This window comes from Melitaea cinxia, chromosome 28, assembly GCF_905220565.1.
Source record: "Melitaea cinxia chromosome 28, ilMelCinx1.1, whole genome shotgun sequence".
Classification (NCBI taxonomy): Eukaryota; Metazoa; Arthropoda; class Insecta; order Lepidoptera; family Nymphalidae; genus Melitaea; species Melitaea cinxia.
In genome coordinates, this window is record NC_059421.1 from 9263017 (window position 1) to 9287426 (window position 24410).

General features: G+C 33.7%; 1 long non-coding RNA gene across 1 annotated transcript; it reads left to right on the forward strand.

Moving 5' to 3' along the window:
• The first annotated feature begins 198 nt into the window (after positions 1–198).
• LOC123667580 lies at positions 199–18505 on the forward strand. The gene is made up of 3 exons (XR_006745448.1): positions 199–210; positions 14651–14657; positions 18043–18505. It is a non-coding gene; the product is annotated as an uncharacterized LOC123667580 (long non-coding RNA).
• Positions 18506–24410: the final 5905 nt, after the last annotated feature.

The window sequence follows — 24410 nt, forward strand, 5'->3', positions numbered from 1 at the left end:
GTTGGGTAAAATATTTAAAGAGGATGGTTGTATGTTTTTGGACTCCTTAAGAATCGATTTTAAAAGTTGCCGGTATCAAAAAGATATGAGGAGTACATTCCACTGAACGAATGACCTCGTTACGTTTTTGTTAACGCCATCTAGTTGGCGTTATTGGATACGTTTATTTACCGTTTGATATGATATGGTATTAATCCTTTTCTAAGACTAGTAAGCCCTTTTTTGTGCCTATTTAGACAGTGGATCTGAAGGAGTAAACTTCCGTCGTGCATCGGAGCTGACACACACACACACATACACACACACACACCCTTTTTTTCCTAAAGTTAACGCAGATAAAACAGCAGGGTACAGACAGTAGGCTTTATTTGAACAACAAAACAGAACATCCTTAATCCTAATCAATGCAGGCAAAGCCTTGAGAGAAAGCTAGTCCACTATATATTAAAAATATGTTCCAGTATACACAGCATTTTTCACCAACAGAACTATTTTAAACCAAGTAGATCTATTATATAAGAAGAGAACATCTCAAAATGTTAAGATATTCATGTCGATTCAAACAAGAGTGTAATTTTAAAATACCGTACCGCTACGGATAACCGGAATTTTGATTAAGAGTTAATTGAATCCTTTAATTAGCCGGGTAAGGATGCGTAAATACGTAATCCGGCGAATGTAATCCCGGCTGCGACTTTCAAATACTAACCGGGTGAACGTAAGATGGTTATGTGTTTTTAGTATACTTATTTATATTTTATTTGGAAATAATATTTAGTTTGACAGATTATATAAATCCTTAATGAAGTGGTGATGTGTAAAAGTAAAAAAAAAACAAGTGTGCTTTAGACCACACGACTGAAGTAAAACTTACGAAACGTAATTCTCTCTCTTTCTATCTTCACTAACTTATATCTCCCTCTCAACTTCCATTGGTCTCGCCCTATCACACTTTTCGTAACGCTTTCGTCACGCATCGCCAGCTTACTCCCCAAGTCAAGTGTGCGTAAAAAAGTTTTACTTCAAATAAAGGTGGAATTATTCGTTAACTCATAGTATAGTAGAGTGGCTAATAAAGCTACAATTTTTCTGCCTTAGACGACAAATGTCTTACGGCCTGTTTCAATACTCCATCTATCTCTGAATTTGCTTACTACACAAATAATTTTGACGTAAGCTCCATACAAATTGTGTCAAAAATCTATCGCTATTAAGCAAAACCAGAGATAGCTCATCTCTTCAGCCTATCTCAGTCCACTGCTGGAGATAGGCCTCCCCAAGTTCTCGTCAAAAACGGCGTGAACTCATGCAGTTTGTCCATAGTCACCACGCTGGGTAGGCGGATTGGTGACCGCAGGGCTGGCTTTGTCGCACCGAAGACGCTGTTGCCCGTCTTCGACCTGTGTATTTCAAAACCGACAATTGGAAGGTTATATCGCCATCGGTCAGCTTTATAAGTTTCAAGGTGGCAGTGGAACTTTGTTATCCCTCGCCTTTTACGACGAGATTTATGAAAACAACAGTAACTGAATAATACGGTAAAAGAGTCTAGCAGAGCAGATAATTATTTTTAGAATCTAACTGAACTAAACTGTATTGTAGAGAAAAGATAGGCACAAAGAAAAATTCCATTTTTTTCCTTGTAGCATCGATTTTTTTAAAAATTAATTTGTATAACATAAATTTTCGAATGAGCACTCTGACGATCCTATCAATTGAATTGTTTACGAAAGAAAAGCGTTGCTTAATTAAAACGACCTTGTTCCGAAAAACCAAATATTTATATAATTACAACGAACAAAGGCTTAAGTCAAATTAAAAAAAAATATCCGCGATTAGTTCTTATAGGTATCATGTCTTTAATTGTAACCAAATCATTAAAGAAATCTCTGTTTTACATAAATCGAAATAAAGTCCACATTCGCTTAAAACTTCCGAGCAATTTCCTGGGAAAAGTATAGTAATAATCTTAGCAAAGGTATCTCATAAGGCGGATAAATACAAAGTGTAATACCGTTACACAAATTTCGCCTTTATATTATTTGATTTAAGAGGTAAAATTCTCTGAGTCTATTACGACCAACGAAGAAAAACAAATCCTTGTGACAGTAACAGGGAATGTTACTTGCCTTAGTAACGTTTTTCTTGAAATAATATAGCGAATAGTTTGTAAGGGTGCTCACTTTGTGATGAGATAAGCGAATTAATGTTTAATCGATATATTAATACGAGAAGCAAAAACTTTGTACCCCTTTTTACGAAAATTGCGCGGACAAATGAATATAAAATATTGCACACTTATAGTTTATACGGAGAAGAAGTTCAGAATGCTAATATTTTTTAAATTATGTCTAAAATATACATTAAATAAATAGATAAAAAAAAAATTACACACACTACCATATATTTGACACAGGCTCGTCAATCAAATACTGTAGATTAACTAGCTGACCCCGCAAACGTTTCTTTGCCATATATGTTATTAACCCGCTTAATCCCCCCTCCTCTTATGACTTAGGGGTATGAAAAATAGATGTTGGCCGATTCTCAGACCTACCCGATATGCCCACAAAATTTTATTAAAGTCGGTCGAGCCGTTTCGGAGGACTTCAATGTTTAACACCATGACACGAGAATTTTATATATTAGAGAGATATTGTTTGTTTTTACTGAATGTCAAATATAATAACTTTAATAAAATTCGACCACTGGGCGACCGCTACTTATAATAATAATAACAACCGCTCTCGTGTAGTTGTGCCAAAAGTCACCTAAAACACCGACAATTTGTGGGTTCGATTCCTGCTCGAGATGGATATCGGTATTCGTAAAAAAAGATTCCTTTCCATTTTGGATGTAATTTTTATTTATACAGGTAACTGAAAACAGATTAGAGATTCACTAATTATGTTAGCTGTTTTTACTTTAATAAGGAAACTTTGAATTTCACTTTGGTATCAGATTTCCTGTTTGTTTTTTTGGCTACATTTTTTTTGAAAATATATGTATACCTACTGATAACATCACAAACAATTATTGGAAAATATTCAGGTGCGTATATAGTTAACTTGTTAAATACTTATTCGAAATTATCACTACTTTCTTTAGTTTTCAATAAAATTTAAATAATTTTCTTAGTGTACGTTATACGTGATTAATTTTAAATGAATATATAAAAGTTTTTGATTGATTTTATATCTTAATTTTTTTGCTAATCACATTATTAGAATCTGTTCAATGTAAATTTATAACTTTGAATTAAAAGCAAAATTAAATTCGTGTTTTGAAGACATTAAAAGTATTATCGAATTATATTTACATATTTAATACTTTTTTCCAATTAATTCGATCAAAATAATCGCTACACGCTCCGCCTATTAATTTATCGCTCCGCTTACCACTGTGGTTATCAACTGTTACCCCGTTCTGAAAACATAATAATACGTCATATTTATCTACGTGGTCGGCCCAACTAGTGTTATGGTCTGTGTATTTATTCTCCCGAGAGGGTTCCGTAGAAAGGGTTCAAATGGATACCTATAAAGGGGACCCTTTCTTATATCTTTTAATTATATTCAAGATACATAGGTTTGACATTTAATCTATGAATATTGCTTTTTTATATATTTACGTAATTTATTCTTGTCGTATTTGTTTCGTAGTAGAGAAATTATTGTAACTTTATGATCGCTAGGTCATACATAGCCTTAAAGATTTTTAAGTTTTTTAAGTGTGTGTGTTCTATAGTGTGTTATATAAAATATAATTATGTATCACATGAGACATACAAGCTAGAGACATTCCAAAAATCTGTCAGGTATTGCGATGTAGCAGACGTTCATCAGCCTGATTTATTATAGCCCATTCACTCCCTGAACTGTATTATGTGATTATTATTATTGAAGGTTTCTTATTTTAATACCCGTACAAACATATTTCTCTTTTTCATTCACAAATAAATGTTTAGCTTCCACTGGTTTGTCGATACGAGAATTGAAAACAAGTATGATTGACACTACGCATTGTACAGCGAAATCGGTGACAAATACCCAAATATACATTTAGGCAAATGATTTGAAAGCTGAACAACGTGTCAACATACTAATTATACAAATTTTGTATTTGTTTGACGTTTGTAATGCGAAATAATGTTACGATATTGTTATAACGTTTTGTGTTTGTGTGCTGACCTACAGTTGAACAGTGTGTAGGATTGAGCTCCAAGTTCTAACCCGCTAAAGCTTATCCTACAATAGCTGTGTTTCTAGGTTTTGCTTGTAAAAAAAAATAGCCTTAGCCTTCCACCAGTAGTTCGTCAAACTACAACGTTTATACAATCTTTTCAATTTTATAACATTAGATGAAGAGGCTTTTGCCCAGCTGTGGAACGTCCCACTCCAGTTTCCAGTTATATTATAATATTACTTTTAAAATAAATAAAATATATTTTAGCATTAATATCTCATCAGCATCATCAGTCCAGCCTACTGCAGTCCACTGCACATAGGCCTCCCCAAGTTCGCGCTAGACATCCCGGTTTTCCCTAATCCTCATCCAGCCTACACCGGCAATCTTACGTCGATCGTATCAATCATCAATATCTATAGTAATATTATAAAGCTGTAAAGTTTGTTCGTGTGTTTGTCTGAACACGATAATCTGAGCAACTATTGGTTCGAATTGAAAAATTCTCTTTGCTTTGGATAGTCCATTTACCGAGCCAAGCGGTTAACATCTATTTTTTGAAATATAGATAAACCCATATGTTTTACTGAGCCGTTAATTCGGGTATTAAATCGTTCCAATATGGTAGCAAACAAGAATACGGAAGGCTGAAGGTAAGCGGTTACCATAGTCTATGGACATCTGGAACATCAGCACTCCTAACGCGTTGTCGATATTATTCCTGACCCACCTTAGGAGCTTTAGGCACCTTACTCACCACAGGAATACAAAACGGGCAGTATTATTTGGCTGTGATCTTCTGTAAGATTGTGGTATTCATTAATCAGACTACTCCAGATTTGAAGCAAGGTATTGTTTTTAATACTCTACCTCTACCGTAAAGGAAACATTTTCTAATCCCGGATAGCATCATCTAATTTTCTAACGCTTAGTTTAAAACATTTCGTTGTGATGGATAATATCGTAATCGATGGATCAGGGTAGCGGATCAAGCACTAATTACGTAAGTTTAACTCGGAAACCGCAAGGGAATCAAACTGGGTAATTAAATTTATGGTTGAGGAATTTACGATCAAAAACAGTGCTTTAACAAAATTTGATGAAAATTGAAAATATAAAACTGTATTGATATGTGTACTTATGACTATGTCTGAAACAAAAAAAAAAAACAAATTTATAATCGTATATGATCTTTTTTTTAAAAAGTGTAGTTTATTATTTTATTTTTTTGGAATTTTATCTTAATTATACAAATAAATGGAAAGCCGATTTATTTGTTCGGTTATAGTGCGAAAACTATTGAACGGATCGGAATAATACTTATATACCATAAGAAGCAGCGTGTTACGGAGGTCTTAGTATAAGATATGTTGGTGATTACTTATCGCGTAAAAAAATAATATAATTGGCAAAACGTTCGTCGGATCAGCTAGTCTTTTTCAAATCAACTTATATCAAAAATGTCTTATGTCAATTATGTTATCACTTCTGAATCGTCGTTTTAGAAATGAAACTTATATTGATCTTTAGTAAGAATAAATGAGTTATTGCTAATATGAAGTTATCGACGATTGAAAACGTAGTTTCAGCATAGATATTCTGAATTACTAAGATTTAATTAGGGAGGCGCGACGACGTGTTGGCGCAACGGTCACAGCACTGTTGTGGCTGTTGCGGGTTCGATCCCCGCACATGACAAATATCTGTATCGACTATACAGATGTTAGTCGTGGTTTGGGTGTTCGTGCAGTCCTTGCGGGTCGATGAGCACGCGGATGTTGGTTGTTACCATGTAAAACTGATAGCAATCGTTACTCATAGTAGGTAAGGAATATATCCGCCACCCCGCATTGGAGCAGGATAGTGGAATAAGCTCTGATTCTCAAACACGGCGAAAGAGGCCTATGCCCAGCAGTGGGATACTACAGGCTGAAGCGTAATTAGAGGCGCGGCTAAGGTAACTGAAGACGAGTTACGATTTTTTTAGCCCATCTATATATAATATTATTATGCTGAAAGGTTTGTCTGTTTGTTTGTGGTTAAAATTTAAAAATTCTTTTTGTATTGGATAATAGACCATTTAACGGAAAGGCTATGGGGCTAGTTTACCCCCAAATTAGCGCCTTTGAAACCGCGGGGCATGACTATGGTAGGCAATGAGAGAAATTGAAAAGTTTACCGGAAAACATGATTCGAATTCCAATGATTTAGTTAAATTTATTCATGTAATAAATAACGGCGGTAAAGCGAAGCACAAATTAAACGGTATTTATGTTATACTAGAGTTTTTAATGAAAATCACGGCTTGAATACGAAATCACAGATACCTTTTATAAAGAATTATTACTTTTTCTGCTTTTAATATAACACATAAATATATACATGTACATATTTCAATGATGTTGAAATAATTCAAATAAACCATTGTCAAACAGGTTTCAATACAATTTTTGCATCAAGTCAATTTAAGTTATTAAACAGAGTTAACTTGAAATTGTTACAGTTTTTTAACATTTTTTTTTTTTTCAGATAAGGCAAAAAAAACCCAGTTGCTCATTTTAAAACCTACGAAACGTTACTCAACCATTGTAAAGTCATACATAAATCCTTTATGAAAGTCTGAACTAAGAATCCTGCATCTTGAAACATATGTATGCTTTGAGATATCTATTAGTTTCAATAAGAAAATGATAATACACGCTCGAACACCAAAGCATAGCTTATAAAAATGTATGTCATTTTCGCTTTAGCAGTTTCCATGACCAATGTGCTAACACGTTTTCAAATTCAATATTTTTTAAAGCTATTTTTTAAAATTATAGTAGTTTTTTAAAGTATAATTTTGGCGCTTTAGGGTAAAAATATGAGAGTAAATGTTTACGATGCGCGCGCACACCGTCACGAAAAAGAACGACACACTTAAGTTAGTTGTGTGTTGTTATTGCAGTTAGTTAGCCAATGAAGTATAACTTCTTACATGCGTACATAAAATACACACAAACTTTCTTAGAATAATGATGTTTTATATAACATTAATAATAAGTTGAAAACAATATGTTTATGAAGCAAAATATTCCGACGTTCGAATATAAGTAATTTTTCATAATTATTCCTATACAAGTAATTACTCTCAGAGCCGCAGAGATCTGGTCGGTTAATTTCGAAGACTTTTATAATGAAATTTATGCCTTTATAGTTCGGAAGCGAGAAAACGTTCCTTTTATATAGATATAAAAGTTAATTTAGTATTAACGAAGTTAATTATAGGGGATATCTTGATTTATGAGTTGACTGTTTGGTATGAAGCACGCAGATGTTAGGATTCCCAGGAAACGTCGAGACCAGATAGCTTCTCTATGGAAATTATGAATTGTAAGGATCTTATCTTTTCGGATTTTATCGCGGTTTCTTAGGTTTTTAACCGACTTCCAAAAAAGGAGGAGGTTCTCAATTCGACTGTATTTTTTTTTAATGTATGTTACATCAGAACTTTTGACCGGGTGGAATCGAAAGGTGGTGTGTGCCAATTAGTCCCATTTAAATTTATTTGAGATCTAACAACTACTTTTCGAGTTATATCTAATAATGCGTTTTTACTTGACGCTTTTTTCGTCGACCTACGTTGTATTATACCGCATAACTTTCTACTGGATTTACCGATTTTGATAATTCTTTTTTTGTTGGAAAAGAGATATCCCTAGTTTAGTACCAGGATCTGATGATGAGATCCCAGAGAAATCGAGGGAAACTCTTGAAAATCCGCAATAACTTTTTACTGGGAATACCGATTTTGATAATTCTTTTTTTATTAGAAAGAAGATATCCCTAGTTTAGTACCATGATAAGGAAACCAGGATCTGATGATGGGATCCCAGAGAAATCGAGGGAACTTCTTGAAAATCCGCAATAACTTTTTACTGGGTGTACCGATTTTAATAATTTTTAATTTAATCGAAAGCTGATGTTTGTTATGTAGTCACATATAAATTTTATTAAGATCTGATAAATACTTTTTGAGTAATCTTTGATAACGCGTAGTTACTTGACTATTTTTTCGTCGACCTACGTTGTATTACTCGTCGATGTAATTGAAGTCGGTTTTTTTTTCGTTTGCGAGCAAACACAATTATTTAGATGCCAGACGTTTCGAGTACTTTACAGCAACCATGGTCACTGGAGGACTATATGAAAGGGACTCTATGGGAGGGACTTATGGAATATTTCATCGCACAATTTAAAATTAAATGATTATCACATAAAATAATATTAATTCGCATGACAATTCTTACTAATATTACAACTGTACAGTTCTGTAACTGTAACAGTAGATGGTTTGAGATATAGAATAATATATAGGTTACTTTTTATCCTGACATTCGCACAGAATCGGAAATTATGCAGTTGAAACCACGTGGCACATCTAATATACAATTTATACTTATTTCTATTTGCCGTGTATTCTAATTTCGATACGAAATCGTTATCTTTTTATTGATGTACCGCATTTCTACTATGTGTCTCTCTACGTGTTATTTACTGGATTATTAACCAACGTGTAGGTCAGTGTTAATTTATAATCATTTTAACTTATAATCAACATCATCAAAAGAAATCGTGATATTTTTGTTATAAAGTAATCAAAAAAGCAAAACATAAAAAATTTATTTTCACGATAAAAATATTCATTTTAAATTGATTTTAAAAGCTCAATCATTCAAACAATTTTAAAACATTTTTCTATAATAGACGTAGGTACGTTTTATTTCATCTCGTTTTCAATACTATTTTACGTTCGATTAAATTCGATGCGGGCTGTAAGGTTTTATTATCAATATTGAAAGACATTTTCTAAGACTTCCTCAATGAGTTTATGACAAAAAAAAAAGATCTCGGAAATATCATTTGATATCAGCGAAACATAAAATGAAATTTCAAGAAGCTATTATAAATACGGTTTCTTATTTCGTTCATATCTTAAGAATCGCTTCGGTGATGCTGTAAAATGTAACGGCCCGTTAAAGGTTCCATTGTAGGCTTTGATGGGACTTTTCTGTTAAGGAATCAAATGCCGTTTGTTTAAAATGCACAAGATGCTGTGGACGTATATCTGTTTATTTACATCTTATAAAAGGGTAGCTCTGTTTACACGTATCCAAATGTAAGTTGATAAAATTTTATTGAAATCAAACTTCTTTACGTTTGACTTGGGGAGTAAGGTGGTGAATACGTGATGAGAGCGTTACGAAAAGTGTGATCGGGCGAGGCGAATGGAAGTTGAGAGGGAGATATAATTTAGTAAAGATAGAAAGTTTAGTTTAGTCTTGTAGTAAAACAATGTTTTTTGTTAAAGTTTTATAAAATTTCAATTTTTTTAATAAATATGATTTGAAGCGTTAAATGCAAAATTAATTGATTTTTTTCTCTAAATCATCATTATTAAAAATATTTGAAATGTAATGATTCAATAACTCCGCCGTTGCCGGTTCCATGCCCGGGTGGAAAAGGAGGAGGGTTCGTGAGAAGAACCACTCACTGGTAAAAACCAGCGGTTTAGGCTACCAGAAGCCTTAGGTCTCCCTAAAAAGATTGGCCCTGCGAGCACGGTTGCAAAGATAGCAGCCCCATAACCGTGATCGGGATGCTGTGGGCTGATGATCTGCAGATTCTTAAACTAACAGATTTTGAAACCCTCAAAGAGAAATAAAGACCGACCGAGATTATTACCGATTTGACGTCTCACGAAGGCCCTTTGTACCATTAGGGTACGATAGGACAGCAACAACAACAACGATTCAATAAAACTTTTAAACATATTTATGACAACCTATTTGGAATTCGGGTCTATCTGTCAATCTGCACCGGTGGGTTAAGCTCATCGGTGCATTCTTCACTCAAATGCAGAGAGAAGCCTATGCCCAGCAGTGGGATGTTACAGGCTGAATCATTCATTTGGAATGTAGATTCTATTGAGAAATTCAACAAGAAAAATATCATTTACTCAAGTCATCTAAAGTGTTATTCAACCATATTATGCAAGATATTACTAATTTTAACTTAGTAGTTTCTTGCCGATTCATCAGAGCAGAGTCTACGTTCTGAATTTGTGGTAGCTATACTTCTAAAAATAATAATCACATAAATTTTAATTTGAAAAATGACGATTCGAATATATTTATGAATCCTATTTGAATACAGTTATTTTTGATTTTCATTTTATAAATTTAGCCGTGTCCTATACGAAGCGCCACTAAGCCCACACTTCTTTATCATTAACTAACTGCTTGCACAGACTTCGTTCTGTCAAAAGTTAATGGTAAAATATGCTTTTTTTTTAGTATTAAAACCTTCCGTGGCTCTTACGGAACATACAAAAAAATAAATTAGCCGAATTGGTTGAGCCATTCTCGAGTTATGCGCTTAGCAACATTCATTTTTATTTATATACAAGCGATCCGCCCCGGCTTCGAACTGGTGCAATGCTGATACTAAATATACTACAGAATATCTTTATTTATAGTGTGAAGCTAGTTTATAGCATGGTTATTAATATAATAACAACAACATTCAAATATGCGTCTTTAGATTACACGTTGTTACAGAATGCGTTGAAGAAATAAGGGTTCACTGCTCGTTCCCCGTAGGTGATAGCGTGATAATATGTAGCCTATATGTTGACTCGACTTCTTAATAATATTCGTGCCAAATTTGAAGTAAATCCATGCAGTACTTTCTGAGTTTATCCCGGACATACATACAGACAAAAGTTCTAAAAACTATATTTTTGGCTTCGGTATCGATTGTAGATCACACCCCAAGTATTCCTTTAAAAAAATATTCAATGTACAGTTTTGACTTTCCTACCATTTTATTATATTTTATTCATATATAGATATACATAATTTTAAATTGCTTTGACTAAACTCTTTTTAATCATACGTTTAAAAATAATTTAAACTTCACCACATTCTGTCTGTCCAGGATCTTGGGTAGCGACGCTGAAAGTATTTTGAATAAGCCTTCTATTTATATTTTGTTGGGGTCTTATTCATCTAGATTAAACCCAGGCGCGCTCTAACACGAAAATTTATTAATTTCATTAAGTTCAGCGTTGCGAGATGTTTTCTGATTGTGTACAAATCCTTATACTTTGTATGATTCAGACGCTTGTCTGTTTATCGACTCAATTGTTAATAAAATTTCGTATTAACTCCTCTAACGATACATCTTTTTAGACTCACTTCTATTGACGATTCTGCTTTAGTTAAGACTAAAATTAGGATTTGAGATTACTTACTTAAAAATTATATTTCATTTACTAAATATATTTTATTAAAAACCACCCGACCCATACCCTTTTTAGGCGTTAATTATTATTTTTCTGATGCAAATATATAGTAAAGTTTTCATCTCGCTCGCATTTCTCCGACTTCATTTACATATACTATTGTTTTTCACTGAAGTTTTTGTCAAATAACAATAAAATATAGCCTATATCACTCCTGAATAGTGTAGCTTTCTGTTAGTGAAAGAATTTTCATGATCGGATTAGTATTTGCGAGGATTACCCCCTACATACAAACAAATGTTAGAAACTTTACCTCCTTATAATTTGCTGTATATTTCATTAAATATTAGTAAATAGAAAAAAATATTCTTCTCATCTAAAATCACTGGATTCCGAAATACATTCCTCCAACTACGTTCATAGAGATCGCCATTTCGTTAAACACTTTCATTTATTTATTTTACTAAAGAAAAAGAAATCCCATCGCGAAAATTTGTCCCCATCTTTTAGAGATTTTCTTACAAATTTTTTCTTTTAAGAAATATTTAATAGAGACACCTTGTCAAAACATTAGCTGGGCGCAGGTCGGGTAACTTTCAACTGAGGGTCGGGGGTGATTTATAAAGATAGCCTTAAGGGTTGTTGGTAAATCTTCGCGATAAAATTTTAAGGACGATGTTAGGGTAAGTAGGAGAACCACAGTTAATTATAAATGAGGTATTCCTTCGGGTGAAGGTGGATACCATATTCGTGATATAAATTACAGGATATCTTAAGAAAGAACATTGTTTTAACGCTGTTAATATTGTTATAGCTCAATGTAAATTATAAGTTTTTAAAAATTTACGCTCACTGTGTACACTTTTGATTATATGTTACTTACGGAGGTTTTTATTTACAACATGACCACGGCAAGCAACTATAATCGTGGTAGTTCCCGCCTAAGAAAAAGTGTCCATTTAGTAGTAAAAAAAAAGTTCAATATTAAAGCAAAGAAAACAATCAAAACAATATCAAGAGTGTTGACGCAAAAAAGGTTTTAATAAATCAATACATATAATAAAAATGTAACAGATCGCTGTCTGTACATAGAAGATATATGAGAAAAAAATTTATTGGGACCTTTATGAACGCAAATAGCACCCAAAATAATTATTGTTAGTATTGTTGTCGAAACGGCTTATCCGATTTAGATGTAGTTTTCATTAATATATTGTGGTAAGCTTCACTTAACATTTAACGTTTGTTTTATGTCAATCGGTTCATAAATATAAAAGTTATGCCAATTTAAAGAATCTCGTTGAACATGTTAATACCCAAAACTCGGACGAAGTCGCAGGAATAGCTAGTAGAAGTATAAAATGAAAATATTTTTCAACCGACTTAAACATTTCTGAAAGACTTACTCCATTGTTTTATAGCAAAATAGAAATTACAGGGCGAGCGTAAATAAATTTGTATTGCACTCAAAATTTCTGTGAAAATAACAAAAGAAATATTTGCTACTCAACCAAGCTTAGGTTGAAAAGTTTAAACGATCTCGTATAAAAATGTAATAATAGGAATATATGCTGAATTAAACTTAGTTTAGAAATGTCCCTCAACTGGGTAAAAGGTCTATACCAGATTGGTTGAGAAAAAATGATATGGATAATGGTATTGATGGTAAAAAAGAAAAGATAGTGCGCAGTCAGGCTGTAATATTCCACTGTGGGGCATACACTGCTTTCTCCATGCAGGAGAACGATTGGAGCTTAATCCACCACGCTGCTCCACTTCAGGTTGTCAAATATGTTCCCTATTATAAGTACGATCACTATTAGGTATTTATGATAACAACTGAGACCGACGGCTTAACGAGCTCTCCGAGGCACAAACCGGAAAAAAATATTTGTACAAATCAAATATCACTCCCGAGCGGGAATCGAACCAGCAAACCGATGGTGTTTTAGGCGACTACTAGCACCACTACGCCAGAGCGATTAGACAGTGATTTATACTTAATAAGAAGAACTAATCTAAATTGATAAAAATATTTAGAGTTTGGTCATTAACGTAAACACGTAAAGTGAAATATTACTTTTTCAAGTTCGATTTAAAAGCACCTTTGAATCGTCATATTAAAAAAATATATCAAATAATTCAATTGAACAATAAAATAACAATATAAACAATCGTATCAAAATAGAATCTGAAACTCTGAAAGGTATTCTTCGTAATCCCATTTCAATAACTCTAACAGCAAATCCATTAAAACGTTTCCAGCAACGATTCAAAGATAAACGGAAAAATTTATGCCAAAACTTATTTGAAGATATATAAAAAAAATTATATCAGAGTACAGTTATCGAATACACGAACAGATTTCCTTCGAAATGGCTTCATCAAGATAGAAAATTCAAAATCTCCCGAAGCTAGATATGGATCTCGAACATAATGGACGAAGTTGTATACTTTGGTTCAACTTTATATCTTTCGGTAATAACTGGTGGCCATAATTTTTATGTGGATATATTTATATGGATGACTTAATGGTGATTTCTTTTGGTAATTTTTTTTTTCTTTCAAAAGTTCGCATATCGCTCAACGTGATGGCGGTACGTGAGTAACATTAAATTTTTGATGACATCACATCATCATATCAGCCTATCGCAGTCCACTGCTGGACATAGGCCTCCACAAGTTCGAGCCAAAAATGGCGTGAACTCATGTGTTTTGCACATAGTCACCACGCTGGGCAGGCGGGTTGGTGACCGCAGGGCTGGCTTTGTCGCAGTTGGATAGTTGTACCGCCATCGGTCGGCTTTATAAGTTCCGAGGTGATAGTGGAACTGTATTATCCCTTAGTCGCCTCTTACGATACCCACGGGAAGAGAGGGGGTGGCTATATTCTTTAATGCCGTAGCCACACAGCATTTTTGATGACGCCTTATGCTAATTTTAAGATGCTATTTTTTTCTTGATATATAAAAAAGAACATATAAATAAACATCGTATAATATAAAAGTCGTTTTGATAACTGAAGTATAAAGTAGTTCAGTGGGAATACAGTAGTTCGATTCAAAAACTGTTTGAAGATAAATGAATTCACCCAGCTTTGATCTAATTCCATTAACCCAGTCCCAGCCTATAATTATTATAATTCAAACAATTGGAGCTCCATTCGAACACTGAAAAAAGTTAAATTGTTATAAAAAAGCAAAATTAGCACAGAATAAAAATTAATCCGACCATTGTAGTCTATCTTAGTAATTTACAGCCGTGTGCCTTTATACATAAGCTGAAATCAGCGAAAACAAAACGACACGGTACTTCATTAAAACCTTCCACACACTGACACAACGAGAAACTTGGTTAAAACACTTTCGCTCTTATATCAAAAGCGGTAGATATTAAATTCGTTTAACATAATCTTTAACACATTACACTTGTGTGTCGCAGTGCAGAACATCCCTATTTTAATGCAAAACACGAACTCAAACCTCGTTAAAGGCGAGATCGGTTTGGAACCACAGCCATATGTTATACGGAACCCGGGTTGAATCTGTACGTTTTCTTTGCGGCCTAATATATTCACCAATCGCAGTGAATAAATCAGAGAGCGTTAACTTACATATAAGGGAGAATCTTCGTCTGAATTATATTTTATTTGTACATTTAGTATGATGAAATAAATAAGGGTTTCACACTTAACAACTTGTATGGAAACTCAGCATACACAGTCTCAAAGTCAGAATTCACACATACAAAGACAAAAACGCTCCATGATTATTATATGTATGAACCATTTGGGGCTTAGGACAATACAGCAACCACTTGCAGCGATTACTGAAACAAACTGTCCTCTAAGTAATCACTAAATTATTTACCGTGAATAATACAGAGATACACACAAATATATAGAAACGCATTTTTATCAAACAGACACACATACAAACTTTATACACCAATAAACAAAACACGTGTTTGTTAACTAAACCTAAACAACTACATTTTACAAATTAGTTACAGCTTATGGGTTAATGAATATAATAAAGAAATTCTATTTTTTTCGAGAACTACCTTCATATTGAATAAATTACTATGACTATAAGAAATAAATTAATATTTTAAGTTAAAAAAAAATTAAGTCAGGCTACTAGGAGAACATAACACCTAAATACACACTTCTACATTTCGTTAACCAAACTAAATTATAAAATAAAACAGTAATATGTAATAAATCAGCAAACAATAAATGCTTAAACGCTTTTATCAGATCACAAAAAAAGATCAAACATTGAAAAACAATACTGGAGTAAAATTTTAAGATTTTCGCGAAAGATGTCGCGAAAGGTTGCTATTTACAAAATTCGTGATAAAAAATCCCTCTTCTCGTAAGTACACCCTAAAGCTATGATAATGGTCCATACCGGCTGTCTCAATTTTATTACATTTGCACTTTTTCTCACCTTCGTATTCTGAATAATTCGATGTCTGATGGTTTTTCGTCCTCTAAGTAATCTCTGATTTGCGTAAGAATCTTTTTATCGAATCTATTTAGGGGTGAGTGATTTCTGAAATATTGAGTAAATAAAATTACTGTCCTACATTTTTTTTAAACGTATTCTGAGAATTGATGTTCGAAGATTTGCACTAATGAGATTACTTTTATTTGTAGTTCGTTTACATTGTTAAGATTATTTCGAAGTAATTGTTGAATAAAATATAACTACCGATGACTTCTTCTATTTGTCCTTTTTCTATAATAATGACATTTATAGAAAATAATTATATTTTTTTTTAGGGTAGTTAAAATAATTAATGATTTTTTTTCTACATTTTCTATTGTTTCAGTATAAACTACGCTTCAGCCTGTAATATCCTACTGTTGGAGGCCTCTTTCTCCATGTAGAAGGATCGGAGCTTAATCCACCACGCTGTGCCAATGCGGGTTGGCGCATATATTCGTACACCTAATAGCGATCGTTACTCTTAGTAGGCTAAGAGTAACGATCGCTATTAGGTGTACATGATAACAACCGGAACCGACGGCTTAACGTGCTTTCCCAGCCACGGTGGGGAGACCCACAAGGACTGCACAAACTCCCAGACCACCGCCAACATATGTATAGCCAATACTAATGTTTGTCATATGTGGGGATACAACCCGCAACCGCCAGCGCAACAGCCACAAACCAGTGCTGTGAACTTTGCGCTAACGCGTCGCCATACATATTTAATAGATAACAAACCACTAAAAGTCATATAAAAATTCAAATTTCGCTCAAAACTATATTGGACTTCAAAAATACAAACATGTTTGTTTGTCAATGATTGAGTTTGTTTTTAACGGTCTTGTTACCCAAAGCGTTTATGGCGTTCAGAACTGCATTGTTAAAATTACAGCACGTTGACGCAAACACTCGAAATTAATCCCCATCTTTTAAAACAACTTTTTCGGTTATAACCACGAAATTGAATTTCTAATTGAAATTTTGCGGTTGAAATTGTTTTATTACAATATATTTTCAAGTAACAAAATGTCTCATTCTAGTAACTGCTATCTGCACTTGAATTCATTTAAGCTTTCCAACAGTTTAACTTGGAAACCTACCAAGGATTTAGGGCTCTGAATAAAACTAGTGAATCTCGACTAAAATGGTTTTCTTAATTCTTTTTAGATAGTATATTACAATTGCCGCATTGCGGGGTAACTTTCAATTATAACCATACATCCGGTATAATGTGAGCAAGCATGGTATTCTATACAAATTTCCGTCTGTTGAAGAATTCCTTAATTGGATACGTTTGGTCGTGACACTACCATCCGAGCGCAAACTTCAACTTTTCGAAGCAAAAGCCCCAAATTAACTGACTCCGAGATTGAAGTCTGTGGATATAGTGAAAACTTGGGAAAATTTATCTTCTCCCGGAAAGTTGAATTGAGCACTTATAGATGGCCTCCATTTGAATTTGTGGGTGCGTTAAGCTTATCTGACACGGTCGGAATTATAATTATTGAAGTCATTTTTACGATTCGAACAGGGAGTTCGTTGTAGATTTATTCCGATCTAAATTGGATCAGTTAGAAAATACACTTCGGATTTTCCGAAATCTGTTATGGAATTCCATTTATATTCGTAAAATTATTTCGCAATTACCAGATGTTTGGCGAAAACAATGTCTCGTGATTTCGAAGTATCTCAACGGTTCGGATAAAAATACTTTGAGAGCAAATATTTCGAAGCTCTTTCTGAAATATTGCGATCAGTTAAAGATATAACTTTACGAAATTAACTTATCGAGTTCGTGTATTAGAGGAAGTTTGTGCAGTAACTGAATAAGTCTTTACTCAGTTAAGGCTGATATGTTCACACGCTTTGCGTCTACCAAACGATTTTTACTAAGCCGAAAGGGATAAATTTGTCTCGATATCCGACAGCCGAAGATTGATTGCGCCTTCGTTTGAGATAAGAAATACAGCCTTGTAAACATTGAAGGACAAACGAAGAGAAGCGATGATCTATCACTTTAACTGGTTTTACTTTGTATTATTTCAAATGAATTTATTTAATAATTTTGAATTTAAGAAATATACAGGGTGACTGGTGAATTACTATCAATATTTGAGGACGTGTTATTTGAGGATCATATATGACGAAAAAAAATTACATATAAAATAAATATTCATAAACTTCTAAGTAAAGTTAACCAACAGTTATCTCGCTAATTACGCGTCGTCTGGACGCCCTAGCTGCGCAGTCGTCACAAAGCAGGTGTGTAGGTATAGGTACATTTAGTTATCGCGCGGTCGTTTACCTACGTCCAAACACCGCCAAGTGTTAACAGGGTAGCAGGCTACTTTTGATAAACCAGTATGATCCAATCCCCCTCCATACTTTAATTTTAGCTTAGGACAGGCAAAAATACCAAAATAAGATTAGGCCGACCCCTTCCCCTTGATAAATATTCCCGTTGATAATTTGATAAATATTAATTTATTACGTAAGAATCTAAACGAAAAAATGAATACACGTTTGGTTTGTTTCAATTTTTATTTTTATTTGTACTTTAGGTAGGTACTAATAATTTTTATTTTTTGGTAGTAATAAACTTTGGTTTTAATTATGATCTTTACCGACATAAGATTTTCAGTCCAGAAGCTTTACAAAAAAAAAAACTACATATTCAACTACAATATTAAAATTTATCAACGAAATAACGAATGTTGTTTACGAAAGCAAGTGGCAACTAGTCGGCACTCGCGCGGTTGTCCGCGATTTTTCAAGGTATTTTCACTTTATGCATTTTTGTAATTTTACCTAAGAACTATCGAGACTAAAGACATGATCGACTCCCTCTCCCCCTAAATCGTCTTACGTAATAAATTAACCAACCATACTTATTGTCTTTTACATGATATAAACACGAACGGGTCACTTTTAAGTACTCTGCATTTGTGTATTGATAAGCCATACCTAATTACTTATGACAGGTCACATTCACACGAGACATATTAGGTATACGCGTAAGATCGATCACTAGGCGCGCGCGCTGGAAGATGGACGTACTCCGACGTACAAACCTTATGGCGGCGCTCGCCCAACTGACCTAGTGACCTACTAATCGAATTTAGGGGGGATTTACAATTGGCGGGGGTTGCGGCGGGCGGCGGCAAGCGGCACAGTACAAGGCCAAGGCCGCACGCGCCGCCGTTATGGCTGAAAATTAATGTGTCTACATTTCATTTATTTAAATTGAAATGTGTGGGAATATTGTCAAAAATTAAGTACCTATTTTTTTTACATAATTCGAACGAGAATCATGTACCGAGTATCCTCTGTAAATATTGATAGTAATTCACCAGTCACCCTGTATAACATAATTATAATATTTGTAAGAATAGTATGACTGGGCAACACACATGAGTTCATGAGTTTTGGCACGAACTTGTGGAGGCCTATGTCCAGCAGTGGACTGCAATAGGCTGGGATGATGATGATGATGATGAAGAACTGTATAGTTCCTAACTAAGGAAAAAGTAAGAAGGGTAAATTTTTATATTAATATTATCCAGCATTAAAATAAAACATTAAATAATACGCTTGACAATGAAAGATACAAACAACATTGATTTTGTTTTTGCATATGTTACATTGTACGTGTATCTGTGGAGCGCTAAGCTACACGACAACGGAATCCGGGTCCAAATCCTTCCAGTGCTTTCTACGAAAATCCTATTCGGACAGCTGAAGTTTCCTAGATATTTTTCATATTTTTTTACGGATTTCGTAAAACTGATTTCATTCTTTTCACATGAAAAATGGGTTTGAAATAACTTTTTCACTTCTGTCAATCGTAGTCTCATGTTTTATTATCTATAACCTTCCTATATACGCGCCGTTTTCTAACTTTAGCTTTAAAGCATTAGTTCTGATTTAGAATTAAAATCCGATCAAAAACCAACTTAAAATTTTCAGTCTCCAATAACAAAGTTTTCGAAGCTATTTTCTGAAAAAAAAAAAGCTAGAATATGTTTGATAAAACGTAATAATACTAAAAAAAGTTAATCCGAGTAGCACCAGTATAAAAGGTAATTTCACGGGAGTTACGGAACTAAGGTTTTATGATTTGGCTTAAAAATTACAATAAGCGTATATAGCCCTGACGTTGTCATGCGCGGTGACTTCTTGTCATCCATAAAAATGTCTACGATGAGAAAATTATTTCACCTTTTCAATGGATAGGAATCAGGGTCGCATTCGATGTGATAACAAAATGAAATTCTAAACGAGGATCCAATATTAAAGTAGGTAAAATACCTGCCGAATAACTCAAGGGACGCATTGGGAATATTTGAAAAGGGGGAGTTTAGGAGGTTCACGACTCTTTATTTGACATCACAGGGAGGTAATGTTACTGAAATGTTGAAAATTTTATCTCGAACTGAAACTGTGGCCGAAGTTTTGATGTTATTGGCTGAATGTAAACGCCACTTTGGCTATCATCACTTTTAACTGACAAACAAAGCGAAATTTCTGAAAGAACGAATAATACGTTGACTGTATGGTTCAAGTTTTAAATTGCTTAAGATAAAGCTTTGCACGTGCGCTAGTTCTTCTATAGTTTTGTGCACTTGTGTTACTTCATGTGTAGAGTGATAGTCATTTTAGTATTCTTTAGGAATATTTAATATCAAGCTATTATGGAATGTAGTTTGTTTTATATAGTAACATCAAAATTTAATCAAACTGATAATTTTTCACAGGGGCATGATCTGTTAATACGTACACTTTCAATGAGAAGCAAATGCTTTAAATATTACGATCACGATTCAGGCTGTAACTTCTGTGCATAGACCCCTTTCTCCATGTAGGAGAAGGATTGGAACTTAAACCCCTACGTTACTCTACTGCAGGTTAAGGGATATATTCTCTACTATGATTAACAATTGCTATTAAGTGAGTATGATGACAACCGGCACTGACAGCTTAACACAAAGATAGACGTCCAAACTGGAAAAAAGTGTTGGTACTAATACAAATATTCATCGGAAAGGGAATCGAACGTACAAACCGTCTGTTGTAGGTGTGCCGATGTGCACCATTTCACCAGAGCGGTGTTAAAACACACAATATAAAAATGTTTACCTGTTTGGCAAATTCGTATGTACTAAGAACAGAAAAATGTCAGAAAAAACACGTGACTTATGGAAGCTGTCATTTTCAGACATTCTAACTCGTTAATAGTATTTCGTGAATATATAGTGGATCACTAAAATATTTTATTTCACCTTTCAAATTATAGCATTTTATACAATATAATGAAAATTATTAAAGGCCTGAATCTTCTGACTAAACTCTTTTATGAGTTGGAAGCACAGGTGAACTTTTATTCAAAACACGGGATTGATCCAATTAATTCTAAGGCATTTTTTGTATCGATGTTCGAATGAAGGGTTACAATTATGTACTGACCTTTATCAAGGTCGTATAACTAAATTCGTTTTATTCAATTGCTAGGATTAAAATATTAAAATTTGGTTAAACCTTGCAATTATTTGTCTTTGAAAGATACCCCCATAATCATAATAATAATAATAATAATAATACTCTTTATTGTACACCATTAAAAGAAACAAAAGAGAAAAAAAAACATAAAATGAAAGATGTACAAAGGCGGTCTTATCGCTGAAAGAGCGATCTCTTCCAGACAACCTTTGGGTATAGGACACGAAATAGTAACTGCAGTTAGGAAGTAAACAAACGATTGGTGTGCGAATTAGAATACTCGAACAAAGTACTAATAGACAATATATAATAATAATAAACATACATAACACTTACATATATAAAATACACATATAATACATATATATATATATATATATATATATATATATATATATACACATAGTAAATACATATATATTATATCATACAAAGACGATATAGGCGATATAATCATCTATACATATACCATAATAATAAATATTGTATGCTGAAGTTAAAGAAAAATTAACTTTTCCTTTTAAAAATCAGGACAAACAGTTGATATTTACTGAATGAAAATAGTAAAGTTCCCACAGCTGGGCAAAACTTTTTCTTTATACAGGGAAAGATTAGGTTGTAATCAGTCACACTGCAACACTGCAAATTGGAAGACACTTTCCCTACGCAGATTGAAGAGGTAACCAAGGTGTTTATGGTAATGTTGCTTGTTGCTTCAGCCTGTAATATTCCACTACTGGGCATAGGCCTCTTTCTCCAGATAGGAGAAGGATCAGAGCTTAATCCACCACGCTACTACGCACGCTACTATGAGTAACGATCACTATCAGGTGTACGTGATAACAACCGAGACCGATGACTTAACGTGCTCTCCGAGGCACGGTGGGGAGACCCACAAGGACTGCACAAACATCCAGACCACGGCAAACACCTGTATGGCCAATACAAATGGTTGTCATGTGCGGGAATCGAACCCGCAACCGTCAGTGCAACAGGTACAATCCATAGCTGTGACCGTTGCGCCAACGCGGCGTCGTTTATGGTAATAAAAGGTTTCAATTTAGATGATCCACGGCACCGACGAACCAAGGACGAACAGTACAGAAAAAATTGTGTAAATACAAACATTAGTAAGTCGATCTTGTGGCCATCCAACATTCGGCATTGATAGAACTTTTTAATTAACGCTTAGCACTTAACTCAACTGATTTTTTTTCTAATTTTTTTCCTTCGAACCAAAACTTACTTCGGAATCACTTTTATGTTTTTATCGTAAATAAATATCGAGTTTAAACTTTCAGTAATTAATTTTCTTTTATCCTTTGACGAGAAACGAACACGACAGCCTCATTTTTTCCATCCTTTCTAATCTTCGCTAATTTTCGTTAAATATTTTGCTTTTTGTCATTAATTTCTGTTTCAGTTTTAGAATATATTTTTACTATATTCGTTTCTGAGACATTACTTTTATCTTGTTTTCGTTTAAGGATACAATTATGTGGAATTTTTGCAACTAGCTCTGGCTCTGAGGGGAGTTCTAATAAAATTAATAAGCTATTGTTTTCTTCTTGTTTTCTTTGAATGATTTATATTATACTTTTATCTGCATCCCATATATCATTCTCAAGGAAATAGGAGCTTAGGATTCTCTATCAGGAAAAACTTGTACAAAAACATCGTACTTATTATAAAGAATGTATGTTTGCTGCGGTTTTTGAAATATGCCACTAAATTTGTATTATTACTTGTAATCATCTTTATGAGCAAATATTTATTCGTATACAAGATCGTTTGAGTAAAATAAAGACATACCATTCTGGCTAAAAATATCAATATTAATATTCAGACATTTGGTATATTACATACTAAAAAAGCTAAATAGTATTATGATCCATCAATGCATTATCATTACATCATACTTTTTATTTATTTTTACCCATCAGCGGATGTTTGTTAACTCTTACGGCAAAAAGTTATGGTAAAAATATTACAAAATTTCGTTGTACGAATAGCCTTTTTTTACATACCTATGTCGGCAAACAAGCGTAAAGCACACCTGATGTTATGCGATTACCGAAACCTATAGCCGCGTTGCCGACCTCATAACCAACCAAGCTGGACCATAACACTGCTAGAAAATAGTATTATTTAGCAGACAAAATAATAAGGCAAAAAACCTTCCAACATTAAAAAAAATTATTTGTCCTAATGCTATCAATAAAAATTATCACCACATCCCAAACGTCACTTTAGGCGAGTAACCGCTGAGCTAAACGGCCGTACTTAGACCTATCAATTGACCGACTAATGGTTTAGTCACACCATAGCACGAGACCGAACCGGTCAAGTGTTCTGCTCCATTATATTAATTGCACGGCGGAAGCCAAATTGTGACGTCATATAATAGATATGATATTGTATCAATACCACGTGTAGGGTGATGCTAATATATGTTACAAGGATAACATGAACTCAAGAAGGTTACAAAATATTCATTTTACAAAAGGAAAATAAAAGAGAGTTCGTTCGAACATTATCTGCCGACATTTGTAATGATTAGATCAGAAAGATAAATTCAAAAGTTTCTTAGTTACATAAGTCAGCGAATCTTTATGGAAGTTTATAGGCTATAAAAAGTACGCTACGACGCAAAATATTGCAACTTTAACAAAAAACGAGACTAAAACGCCCAATTCAGAACATATGAATTTGTTTTATTGTTTTCGTTCCGAACGCTTTAGAGGTGTAAATTTTATATTTTAAAATAAGTTTCAGAAATTCGGAAAGTTTCGGTGAATCTGGGAATGCTTTGTTTATATTTGGTCATGTTTAGGGACCAGATAATAGATTCTACGAATATTATATTTTAATTAAAAACCTTTATTTCTAGCCTACGTTAATAATGACTAACATTGCCTTTGAAGTTCATAAATTCCAAATATGTTAGC